At 40.9% G+C, this 12349-nt stretch overlaps 1 long non-coding RNA gene across 2 annotated transcripts in view; it reads right to left on the bottom strand.

Moving 5' to 3' along the window:
- Window positions 1-12349, bottom strand: part of LOC119009721 — an 84701-nt gene that overhangs the window by 3387 nt on the left and 68965 nt on the right. The gene's annotated exons all lie outside the window — the stretch shown is intronic.

Below are 12349 nucleotides of genomic sequence, written 5' to 3'. Positions count from 1 at the left end.
GAATAGTTAAGCTTGATTATGAACCAATATCACATGGAAGCTCATAACTGGAACAGTTCACTGATTCACTGATTTGTTTAAGAACTGAGAGAGAAGCAAAGATCTGAGTATAAAATACAACTGTAGTGTTACCAACCGATATTGAATTACGGTTCCTGCTGCCTAGTTCCCCGGGAAAATAAAACAAAAACTAGCATGATTTCATTGTATTGGAAATAAAACTGAAGTATACAAAAGTTATGAAGTGTACTTTAAATTTGTGCTTAATTTAAAGTATATTTAAAAGTACTTTTATTAAATAAGCATACTTAAAATAAACGTCATTAAGCAAAACTTCTACTAAAATTAAATATACTTATTCTGCAGTATTTAATGTGATATTTTTAGTGTACTTCTAAAGACTTGTTTGTTCAGTGTATGGGAAATGGTACATAAGTGTACCTTTAAAGATTGTACTAGATTGCAAATATTTTGTTCTTTATTATGCTTACAGAAGGTATAATTACGTTGGTATACTAGTTAGTATACTTTTTTTTAAAGTGGACATTAATTTCCTAAGCTCGAAGGGGACAATGACCTTCAAGCTTGGGGGGGTGAAAAATGTGCAAAACAATCAAGCTGAGCAGACATTCATGCTTTCGTTAGCGCCGTCCATCACCAGTAAAAAATCAAAAGTGGAGTAACAACACAGCGATTAATGAATGAAACATACACAGCGAAGCCAAACGAGTAGCCTAAAAACAGTCATTTAACAGTTGCTTAGAATATTGGATCAGCATTAGCACATTAACACATTCGCCTCAGCCAACTAGAAAAATGGCTAACTTGTCAAGCAAGCAAAATAAGTCAACAAAGTGACAGACACAAAATAGCTTTATTTAATATGTGAAGAAAATGCTTCAAAACATGCCATTTAATATTTGTCTGGTCAGAAATTTAACAAAAGGCTGGATGTGAGAAAAAAAAGACCAAACACTTAAACTGTAGCTGCTGTAGAACTGAACCAGCTGTTCAACTGAAGCAACTGCTGTCGGCCGAACACTGTTTTATTGTTGACAATGTAAAAGCCATTAGGGGGCTTTTAACAAGTGTTTCAAAGGCCCTGTCAGTCTGCTGATGATTCAGAGATCACTGAATGACATCCCACAGAACGGCAGCAGTGTATAACATAAAGACTTACCATCAGAGCGACCTTTTGTTGCAGCCGTCATGTCATTCTACTGAGACTTAAATTAGGGGAAGTTAAACTTGATTAAAATTGAGTAATATGTGATTCGAGTTCAGTAATCAAAATGTATCTTGGCTAATGTCGGCTGTGAAAACTGCAGTTGTCTTCGGTAACTACATGTAGCGACCGGCTCACGCTGTGCCGTGCCACACACACACACATGCAAACACACACGTCCACAGTTCCCCGTAGTCTGAACACAACTCTTGTCCAGCTGCACAGGCTTGGCTGGTGATAATAGTTTCCATGACAATGCGGCACTCCAAGTGCATCAATGCCAGCCTGGATAAACAGTGATCCTTTACCAAAACAAGGGGGTCATTACGGCAGCTTGTCAAATCAATGTTGAGAGTGTCCTCGCTGATTAAGGCGTCCCCTCTCAGTCCTGACACAGTGTCAATACTGGCTGGCCTGTGGCGGCACACTCCCATGATTGGACTGAAATGCCTATCAGTCAGGCAGCTGAGCTGGACTAATGATTCCCTGTGCTGCCTATTAGAGTGACATGACAATTTAATCCTGTGGGCCAGGCAAGGAAAAAGTGACCTTGGTGCTTTATATTGAGGCTGAGGTAAATTGACAAGAGCAGATAAATCTTTACCTTGGGCTATTAACAGAATTAAAGAACAACAAACAAAGGCAGAAGCTCCTCTTTTTGGGGGGTTGTGTTTTTCTGTTTGCCTTTCCAAACACAGTTTCACAAAAAAAAAAAATCCTTTACATTTGAAATTATTCTCACACAAAAACAACAACCATAAATTATGGCTGCATCATTAAAACATATGTATTTGTATCATATCCGCTCCTCACTGGTGCCATCGATCCAATGCTAAGAACAACAAAGAGTCAAATAAAAAGCCATGGGTTGAATTCTTCTACGCTTTGCTGTCAAGCCCGAATATTGAAAGTGGATATTGCTGGAAGCTCAAGGTTTTTCAGATGTTCAAAGCCATTCCAGCATGGCCCCGGGGCAAGGTATATTGCCTTGGACATCTATCTTAAGGCTATGAGAACATTGTCTACATGGTTGGAAAAAGGCCATGTGTTTACACAGATGTTTCAAGCTTTTAGCACACAGATCTTCCTGTACCGAGCTGCACCACCATCTTTTGTGCCAAGGGCCATATACATTTTGCATTAGTTTACCCTTTGATACAGAAATGAAGGCGGGCAGGAGGGCTTGTAGACTCGCACGCAGTGTGGAAAAAGAGAGTAAGGATTCTCGGCGCTGCTACTTTAATATTTCTCTGAATCTGATTTAAATTGAGGAAAACTTTGCTGTTCACATTTCCATCACTACGGCTACATTTGTTCCTGTTTTTTTTTTTTTTTAATAGTTGCTGCATCTCAACATTTCGTCTACAGGAAAAGAAAACAAATGGCAAAAAGATAAGAATTTCATGCCCGTTTGTGAGGACAGATTGCCAGCACTGGGAGGCAATTTGCCCGTGAGGCACAGTTGCCGCACTGACCCTTTATGTTCCCTGTAAAGGTCAACATTTCCTTTTCTTTTGTTTCACTCCATGCATGCATAAATCAAAGCTCTCGGCTATTTTCATCTTTGAAGTGGGAAATACCACTCATCAAAAAACAAAACGTAATCTGTATAACAATAGAATTACTGCTACTTTGATAAAATACCATCTGTTGCTCTTGTCAGGTGCAAATGTTTCCGATAAAAATGCAAAAATGTTAAACACATTTTTGTCGGTTGTTTGAAGACATAAACGCTCTCGGTGAAGGTAATTCTGTTCAGCATCAGTAATCAGTGTTTTGTGTTTTGCCAAATTGTAATCTCGCACATTGAAGAACAGCCCCTCGTTTGCTTCTGTGCAAAAGAAATTAGCAGTAACAAACAGCAAACAGATGGCACTATCCCATAACATCACTTCTGAGCCCCAAGTTGTAAACATGATTTACAATTTGCAAGATATTATTTACCGTGATTCATGTTTCTGTCAGTTCCACACTGGAGGTTAATAGAAATGCCAGCATGCTCGCTGATTTACTTAGTAAAATTTTCATCCCAAGGTTCAGGTTCAGAAGATTGGAGTCAGAGAGAGTTACAGGATTCATGCATTATGCAGAAGAAGCTGACACGACCTTCAGCCATCACGGTCTTCTCTATATATCACACTGGGCTTGACCCTCCCAAGGCCAGAAGGAGCATTTGATATATTTAACCACTACTGCTGTTAAATTACTCACATTCTTTAAGAGCCGGAGACATTTTATGTAGCTCGCAACACCGAGGCAATATCATTTTGATTAAAAGTGGTTTCACACGCTGTATTTGCCTTTTACCGCAGGTGATGCTTCGGCAATAAGTGAGGCATTCATAAGTCAAAAGCAAACTAAATCAACACATAAATCTCCTGCATGGACCCTTCTTGATTTTTATGCCTCCCATTATGGCCTCACCATATGTCGGCCATATGTAGAAATAAAGAAGGAAATCTGCTCCTGCTGTTTGATACCCAACACATCATAAAATGATAGGAAATAAAGTGCTGTTTTAGAGGGTGAGGTCCATTTTAATATAATTGGCTTTAGAATTATTTATGACATTAATTGCCACATTATCGACTGGCTGTCAGCTCCTTGGGCTCGCAGTCCATTCTTCTTCACAAAGAGCGCCAGCTCAGCCTAAAGTAGACTGACAAGCTAATTATACCATCTTCCCTCTCAATGATAAATGTCACTAATGTGAAGCTGGCCCAGAAATAAGACTCCTTAGTCACCTCGACCGCAGAAGTCTCCCACTCCAGCCAGGATCTTTAGATAGGGACGCTTCACTCCGCTTCATTTCCTCCTGAATCAAGTTAGCTGAAAGCCCCAAATTGTAAAATTGCTCTTGTTAGGTCATGTGTATTATCTATTGAACACTCACGCACACTTGACTCACACTATTTCTTTTTTTTATTTAAGGTGCCAGTATGCTTTATAAGAACGACGGAACATCTTCGCAAAGCCCTCCAGTTGGCGGAGCTGTGGCTGACTTTCTCTGACTGTCTCGTAAGTCTATCAAAACCACTAATGCACACTTGTTAATAAACTCCATTCATTACATGGTTTATAGTATGTGCATTTTGTCACGCGCACAAGTGTTTTGTGGCGAGCATCACAAACATCTTCCTTCACTCCACCCCTCCAACTCTTTCATATGAACTCCCCTTTTAATGATGCTGTTTACATATTCCGACTTCACTTAGGATGCTTAGGATCCTGACAACAACGAGAGCTGACACATACCAAACTTGGTATGTCCCAGAGCCATCTTCAATGGCCGGGCCGCTGTCATCTCTACCTACATCAGCGGCAGTGTCTCAATGGTAGTGCGACACATGTCAGAAACTTTTAAACGTCTGCTCTTTTCAGCAGAGCGCTCCCGCAGCCCCAAAGATGGCATTTTATGTGTTTTAATGTACGTACGAATACTGGCCGGCCGTGATTGCTGGCAATATTGGCTTAGTGTCAAGTATGAAGCTTGTTCTTTATTATGATTCTGAGGCTCGGCTGAACCCTCCAGATCGATAAACTTACATTTTCTTGACACATAGGCTTTTTATTTTTTTTTTTTATTATCTGATAAATTCCCTATAATTAATGACATAATTACTCCCGCAGCTCAGTCAGGCGGCTATCAGTGAAATAAAAATTCAGCCGTGCGCTCGGATGTTTGAGGGGAAAGCCATCTCTGGTGATTGCACACGCCTTGCGCAGCCAGACACACATCCGAACTTTGACCTTCTTTGATCAGCAGTTTTGGCAAGGCAATCCATCATGGTGCTCTTACTGTCAGAAGAGGTGCCTGGCTGCAGCTGTGTGTCACTGGCTAAGAGGGGCTGCTTAAAGGCAATCATGTCAACCTCCACGCGACTGCTCAGACTCCCAGATTGAAGGAGGACTTGACAGGGCCAGAAGAGTCAGCTGAAGACACTGGAGGGCTGTGTCTGATTGCTCCGTGGCCACAAAGTGACGGCTGATTTTATCCACAGCGAACAACCGACTGAATAAACTCAAAAATGGTGGAAATTCAACAAACGAAATACCCCGACCTCTGTGCAAAACCGCGATGGAGTCATGCAGTATGAGTAAGGACTGGGCTCTGTTTGAGCTAAAATTCTGTTTTTAATTGAAAATCGCTTTAAAACTACATAAATCACATTTCCATTCATGACAAAAATCCATTACCAGTGATCTAAAGCTGCTCTGTTTAACATTACAAAAAGACAGGATATGAACAATTTTTCAAGTCTGACCTTCAAAATATGTTTCTGCCTTCAGGACATCGTCTAGAGTCTAGACAGACAGATTGAATACTCTTTAAACAGAACCGCTGGCTGACGACGGCGTGCTGCTGAGCCATGACTTTAACATAAACTTTGCAATTAGAAGAAATGTGAAATTATTTTTTAGGCGAAGGTTTCAGGGTGAGCTTACCTGACACAGACACGCCAAAGACAACAAAACCCAGGGGGGAGTAAAATATGTTTACAAGCCCAGGAAAAACCGGTGGATGAGGGCAGAAAATTACATGTTTGTATAGCGCTGATGTGTACATTATTCGGAGGGGGAAAAAAAATCCTGGGTTCATGTGCAAAAAGACCTCCAGGGCAGGCGGTTAGGTTGTTGCCTTGAACAAAATATCACGTGTCAGATAGTGGAGAATGTAGATACATCGCGGTGTAAATAAGGCGAGCGGTGAGTGATGCACCAGCTCCACTGCCAATGATTTCCTGATAGCTAGCGTATTCCCCGACACCGACTCTGAGAGCATTAATGGCAAAAAACGGGCCTGACTTTCCAGACAAAGGAGCTGAGTGACGGCTTGCTGACTGCAGCTCCGAGTGTGCAATAACATGATGTGAAAGGACATTGTCAGGAGCCAAGGAGACAGGCCCAGATTGTACATAGTGACAGAAAACAGAGATGAGGACAGAGATACTGGTGCCATATTAGTGGCCGGCATATTCAAACACCAGCCTTGAGTCTAAGCAAACTTGACATCACCTCCAATGGCTTCAAAGTGTTCGCTCCCCTCCACCACCACCACCTGCCCCCCACCTCTCTCTCTGTCTGCAGCCAGCTTTCCCCCTCTGATGTGTCTCCAGACTCTTGCTCTCGCTCTTATGTAGAGAGTTACCAGCAGGCCTGTTCTGTCAGGACGGGAGGATAGGGGCGCCGCGGCCCGCGGATACCCTCAGTCAATCTACATTTGGTCACCGCGCCGGGAAGTGTGCTCATTTTTTCCGATATCTGAGCTACTTGAGGTGATCCGAACACTGAAGTGTGAGGAGCTGTCACCTTGCATAAAGCTCTGCGCCAGTGGACGATGTGTGGCTCCTCATATGCTAAGAGGAAGGGGAGGGGGGTGGGGGTGGAGATCGCTCTAACCTGATAGGCTGTGGGGGGAAACCGGGGACCCTATAAGAGAGACGGGGGAATGTATTCCACTCTTTCCGCCTGGGGACTAGAGGTCGGCGGGAGAGGAGGCAGCTCATCACAAGGACCCCCTGCAGACTCTAGACAAATTTATGCTGTTCTGGGGCCAAACGTGGGGGACGTGTATCAAAACATCAACAGAGAGGAGCACCGACTATCATCACACCATTTAGATGAGAAAAAAGAGCACAGTGAAAGCCTACACAAGATGATTATTTACTTGTTAAAGGTGCATTGTTTAGTTTTGAGGAAGAGGAGAAAGATCTTCATTAACTGATCAATTTAGTGCTTAAACAAACTAAATAAACAAACTGACTTTAAAAGAAAACAGCTTGTTTTATATTTGGCGGACCCTGCCACTTCTCTACAGTAGTTTCAAACAGTGTTCTGGTGACATTTATTTCTTCATTATTCAGTTATTCCCCCCCAAAAAATGTCTGAGTTTGTATTATTTCCTCATTAATATTGTAAATGTTAAAATTCTTGGTTTAAATTTCTTCTCCAACACTAACTGGAGCTGTTTGTTTGAGTGTTTTTGCTGGAAGGAGTGCAGTAAGCCGGCCCGGTGGCAGTGGCCGACGCCGCTGTTTGCACTCTACAGGCCATTAACAGTTCACCCCACCTTCTCCAGCAGGGCTGCAGCTGGGGGGAAAAAGAAGCATGCAGCAGCAGCGGTGCAGGATCACACGGGCACAAAAAAAGGGGGGGGGGGAATACATGTCTAGAGGCAGGGAGGCTAGAGCACGCCCCGAGTAAAGTTGGCAGCTGTGCGGCTGTGTGTGATAAAGTGCAGCTCGCCGTAAATACACTCTGGGGCTCCCTGCACAGCTGGCGACCGTAGGTTACAGTTCTGAAAGATGGAGTGCAGGAAAGGGATAGTGGGAGGACGAGACGGATGAGAGAAACGCAGAGCTTGCATCTACACATCATCTGTCTGAGGTGGAGAGGGGAGATCAGGGCCACGGTTATGAGAACAAGGAAGAGGAGAAGGGTAAGGCGGCGTTATCGTGTCAGTGCGAGAGAGGAGAGGAACACACTCACCTGATATTCATGGGCATCTGGTGACAATTAAAGAGGCATTAGCATGGAAGCAATTTGGGCACTGTAGAGCATGCTGGTACAGGATGGCGAATAAAAACACTGTTCATCTTTTGTGCACGTTGGAATCTTGCATTTTAATAGAAACCCTGTACCAGTAATGGAATGTTTGTATGAATGTTGAATGAATGTTATTTAGTAAATATTGTACCCAAGTACAATTATCAGGTACTTGTACTTAGGTTTGTCCTAATCTACTACTTCATAGTTTTACTCTACAACATTTTGGAGGCACATCTTGAAAGTTTTACACTACATTTATTTGATATTTTTTAGTGAAATTAAAACAATAAAATCTAACACCATATTTTTACTTTTACTCAGTCCTGTCCTTTATGTTTTTACACAATAAACTTATCTGCAGGTCGAGCACATGCATTATTCGAAGGGAAAAAACAACAAAGATATTCAAAATACATCAAAGACAATGTCAGGAAGACAAAATCGCAGCCACTTTAATGAACGTTTTTTGTACCGCAATCCACTTCTTAGGCTTTCAGGGTCACTTGGACGGCACAATCAAAGAATGTGAGACATGTGACTAGCTATCAGCTGAGTTAAACAGAGCAATCAACAAGGGTTAAAGATGTATTACTAATGCAAAAATAATAAATATAAGTCAACTGCAAGAAAATTGTACTGTAAATTGTTCTGCTAATTAATCATTCTAGTCATTTTTCAGCATAAAATGTCAAACACTGAATAACGATTTGCTTCTTAATATAAAAATTGCTGCTTTTCTTTGTCATTTATGACATTAATGAAGATTTTTGGACAGTCTGAAGATGTCACTTTGGGTTTTGGAATTTGTGATGAGCATTTTTCAAGTTCAGATTGACATTTTCTAAATTAATTAATGCTCGTGTTCATGTGAGACCCTGATGATACTACAAGCAAAGTTTCACGTTGTGTCGAGCCTTCGAAGTGTTTTGAAAATGGCAATTTTGATGCTGTTGTCAAAGTGCCCCTTGCACTGAGAAAATGAGCTTGACCCGAAAACTGAAATAAGGTAAATCTTAAAAGTGCCTCTTTCATCGTAATTATGCTTTTACACGAAGGTTTGGCTCATATATATTCACAAAAAAAAAGCCAAGGTTGCAGGTTGTAGGAGCGTTTCACTTTAATGAAATGTTCCTGTGGCCTGCTCAATATTTATATACAGTACATATTTCATCACAGATTACACAAAACAACCAATATGAGTGGACTTAAGTATTAGTTTAGACGATAAATCATTAATTTCCACTGTTGTTTCTGCTGATATCCTCCCGCTCCCAGAGGAAACATGGAGGCACAGCTGATAAAGTTATGCAGACATTTATTTTTCACTTCCAGTGATTTAGCGTGACTGTGCTTGTCACCATGATTTAGAGGAGGATGCAGTCTGCATTCTGTTTATTGTGACCAAACAAGTGCAGCGCCTGCACGCTTTCAACTTCAGGGTTATTGATTAAAGTTTTAAATGCTTGCCGTATTACCCAGGGACTTCTGGGAGATTAATTTGCGTCAACGTTCATCTGTAATTCATTAGGCATGGAGACAGCTCAACCACAAGGACTCCGTCTTCAGAGGAAAGGCCATTTTTCACGGCAGAAGGCAAGCTAGACGCTCAAAACAGTTACATACAATAGATTTCATGTTGTAAAGAGGATTCAGCACAAAAGTGAGGATGATTAGGTTTGAGGTTCAAAGAATCAAAGTTTTTTAATTACTTTTTATGGGCTAATAGTTGAACAACATCACTTCTATTTACTGTTAACATTAAAGGAAGATAAACTTCTAAAAATGCCCAAATTCAAATATAATTTGTCAAGTAATTGTTAACCAAATGATCACATGCAATGTGAAAGGTGTCACTCACAAAATCCTGCAAAGAATTATCACCAAATTCCAATTCTATATGGCTTTTCCACTCTTTCAGCTCATTGTTTTGGGTTTTTACAGCACACAGACGAAGCTAGCAGCGACCTAGCAAGCACAGTCAAACATCTAGTAGCTCAAGACGTATATTTTCCTTATAAAGACTAAAGAGCTACTGCGAAGACGGAGTGGATATAAGACTTTTATTACTTCACAAACTTACTTAATCTTCTTTGGGCTTTAATGGCAGTTAGCAAACCAACTTGTAAATCCATTACCGCCTCCCATCAAAATGGAGCAGCAAAAAAAACCAACTAGAAGTACAATTTCATATCACGGCTCCACTGCCCAATCACAACTGCACAATAATATCACCATTGCAATATGGCAGCAACATATCCGGGATATTATAACTTTGTTTTTGTAGAGGAGGAAGTTGTGGAGACGCATTGTACAATTTGATAAAAAAAAAAGTGGTTGGCTGCAAAACATATACATAAAAAAAGGCATAACATAACAATGTAAATCAATACAAATCAAGCCTTAGAACATAACTTGGTACAGTATGTTGTTCACTCTAGATGTCTAGATAAGAATATCACAGTAACTTTTAAGTATATTAAGTATATATATATATATATCTACTCCAGCCCTACATCACCATGGCCTAAATGTGACCAGACCAGCAGAATGAGGTGAATCCATATTTTAACACCTCCACAGTCATGTCGAACATATGGCCTAGTTTGGTCTGGACCAACAGCAGGATGGAAAAATAGAGATCTTTTCTTATACAGCAGAGATTCTAGCTGACAAAAAATGTAAAGAAGACTTCAGACGAAGGTGTTGGATATGGAAGACGAGCCCCTTATTTTTTGTTTTCTAACAAATAGATTGTTAATTATCGTTAAAATCCAATAACATCAACTTCTTATAGCAAGTGCTATAGAGGGAGCAAATCTGTGGTTGTATTTTTTCCATAAACTGGTGAAAGAAAAGCTGAATAAGAGATTGACCTGAATGACAGGGAACCAGTGGATCAGAGGCCTGAATATGACGTCAGGAATTTGGCTCTCTATTACAGTAAGAGGTAATTTATCAGGGCAAAGTGTCTCTAACTCGGCGGTGTAGTTATTCTGGCTTCTATGCAAGTCATGAACTGAGAATAATTCATTCAAACGTGTTCATAGCTCATAAATATCTTTATCCCACAACAAAAGAAATGGTGGTTGGATGTGAGAGCCTCAGCTGGGGAGATATTTCATGACTTGATTTCATGAAAACAAAAAAAAAAAAAATGCCATCTCGAGACAAAACAGGAAATAAGAAATTTGCCTGTGAACATGAGAACTGAGCTGGCTGTGTATGAAGGCATGTTGTGTCCTGGGGCTTTAGGTCAGCAGTCAATTAAATTATCACACTAAACTGAAAGACTTTTAAAATCCCCTTAGTGAATAATGGTTGTCAGACACTCTGTATCCTCCATGATGTTCTGTAAAAAAGGTTGCAGCAATGGGATTAGGGCTTGATCCTCAGCTACTGCTGTGCCCAGTCTGAAATGACTATCCTCTTATCTCAAGGCAACAGAGCTACATTATGTTATGTACCGACTTCGTCAAGATAGAATGGGTGTCATTGAAATTAATTTAATCTTCCTTAAATTAGCTTCTGACTATGAGCTCGCGCAGTCAGAATTTATGTCCTCCAGAATTCAATTTCCTCCGTGGTGTGATATGCTTTTATCAGTTGGTAAGTATTCGGTGGCCTCCAATAATGAGAGCTGTCACGGAGACCAGAAGCAGATAGTGTTTGATGGCGACCATCTTGCGACCACTGGAATTGTCGCCCACATCTACAGTCTGAAAAAACATAAAGACTTGAGGGTTCCCAGACGTTGCACAGCAGCCCTTGCTAAGGCAACAGCAATTTCAGAATCACATGCCGATCAATCTGGAACCACTTTAATCCAATTATTAGTCATTAGACTCTTGGAGTGTATCAGCTTTTGATTCATGGTTGCTGGATTGAAAGAAAAGGGCATCTGATGTTGAGCATGTGTTGAGTCACGACAGCGAGATAACAGCCTGGAAAGACGCCTTTCAACTCGTTCCCACACAGGCTCTCGCATAGAATTATACAATAAATCAATTAACTGATAATGCTCTTTTGGATGTTTACCGGATGTTTAACTTGTTAAAGTAATGGAGATCATTTAAAAAGATTGCTATCAAACTATGGTGGATTAGGCTTATGTAGAATTGACACCAGCCAATGATTAGTTGTTGATTGATTAATCCAAAAATAATGAGTTCCTACAACGTTTCACGTCATTCATCAAGTCACAAGACTATTTTTCAGCTGTGCCACTAGCTCAGTGTGGCTGCACGACAGCATGCATCACAACATCAGCAGGTTAAATGTTTCCCACTGTCACCATCTCAGTTTAGCGTGTTGCATGCTGAGATGTGTTGAGTAGCACTGAACACAAAGTATAGATGAGGATCATGGGAACGTCATCATCAGTTTTTCGGGTATTGGTTAAGGATACAAAATATATTGTGTTGAGAGTCACTCGCCCTATTCAGGTGTTCAGTTGGTCTGGCAAAAGTATCTGCAGTCGTGCCAACAGTTTACACAGTAGCGTCTTTCCTCAGGCTGTGAGGCTCCTGAACTCCTGAATATAGAGATAGATACATAGTTCCTGCCTCTTTCATGTAG

This window comes from Acanthopagrus latus, chromosome 20, assembly GCF_904848185.1.
Source record: "Acanthopagrus latus isolate v.2019 chromosome 20, fAcaLat1.1, whole genome shotgun sequence".
NCBI classification, from domain to species: Eukaryota; Metazoa; Chordata; class Actinopteri; order Spariformes; family Sparidae; genus Acanthopagrus; species Acanthopagrus latus.
Note: the sequence above shows the minus strand (reverse complement) of the source record. Positions and strands in the feature narration are given on the sequence as shown.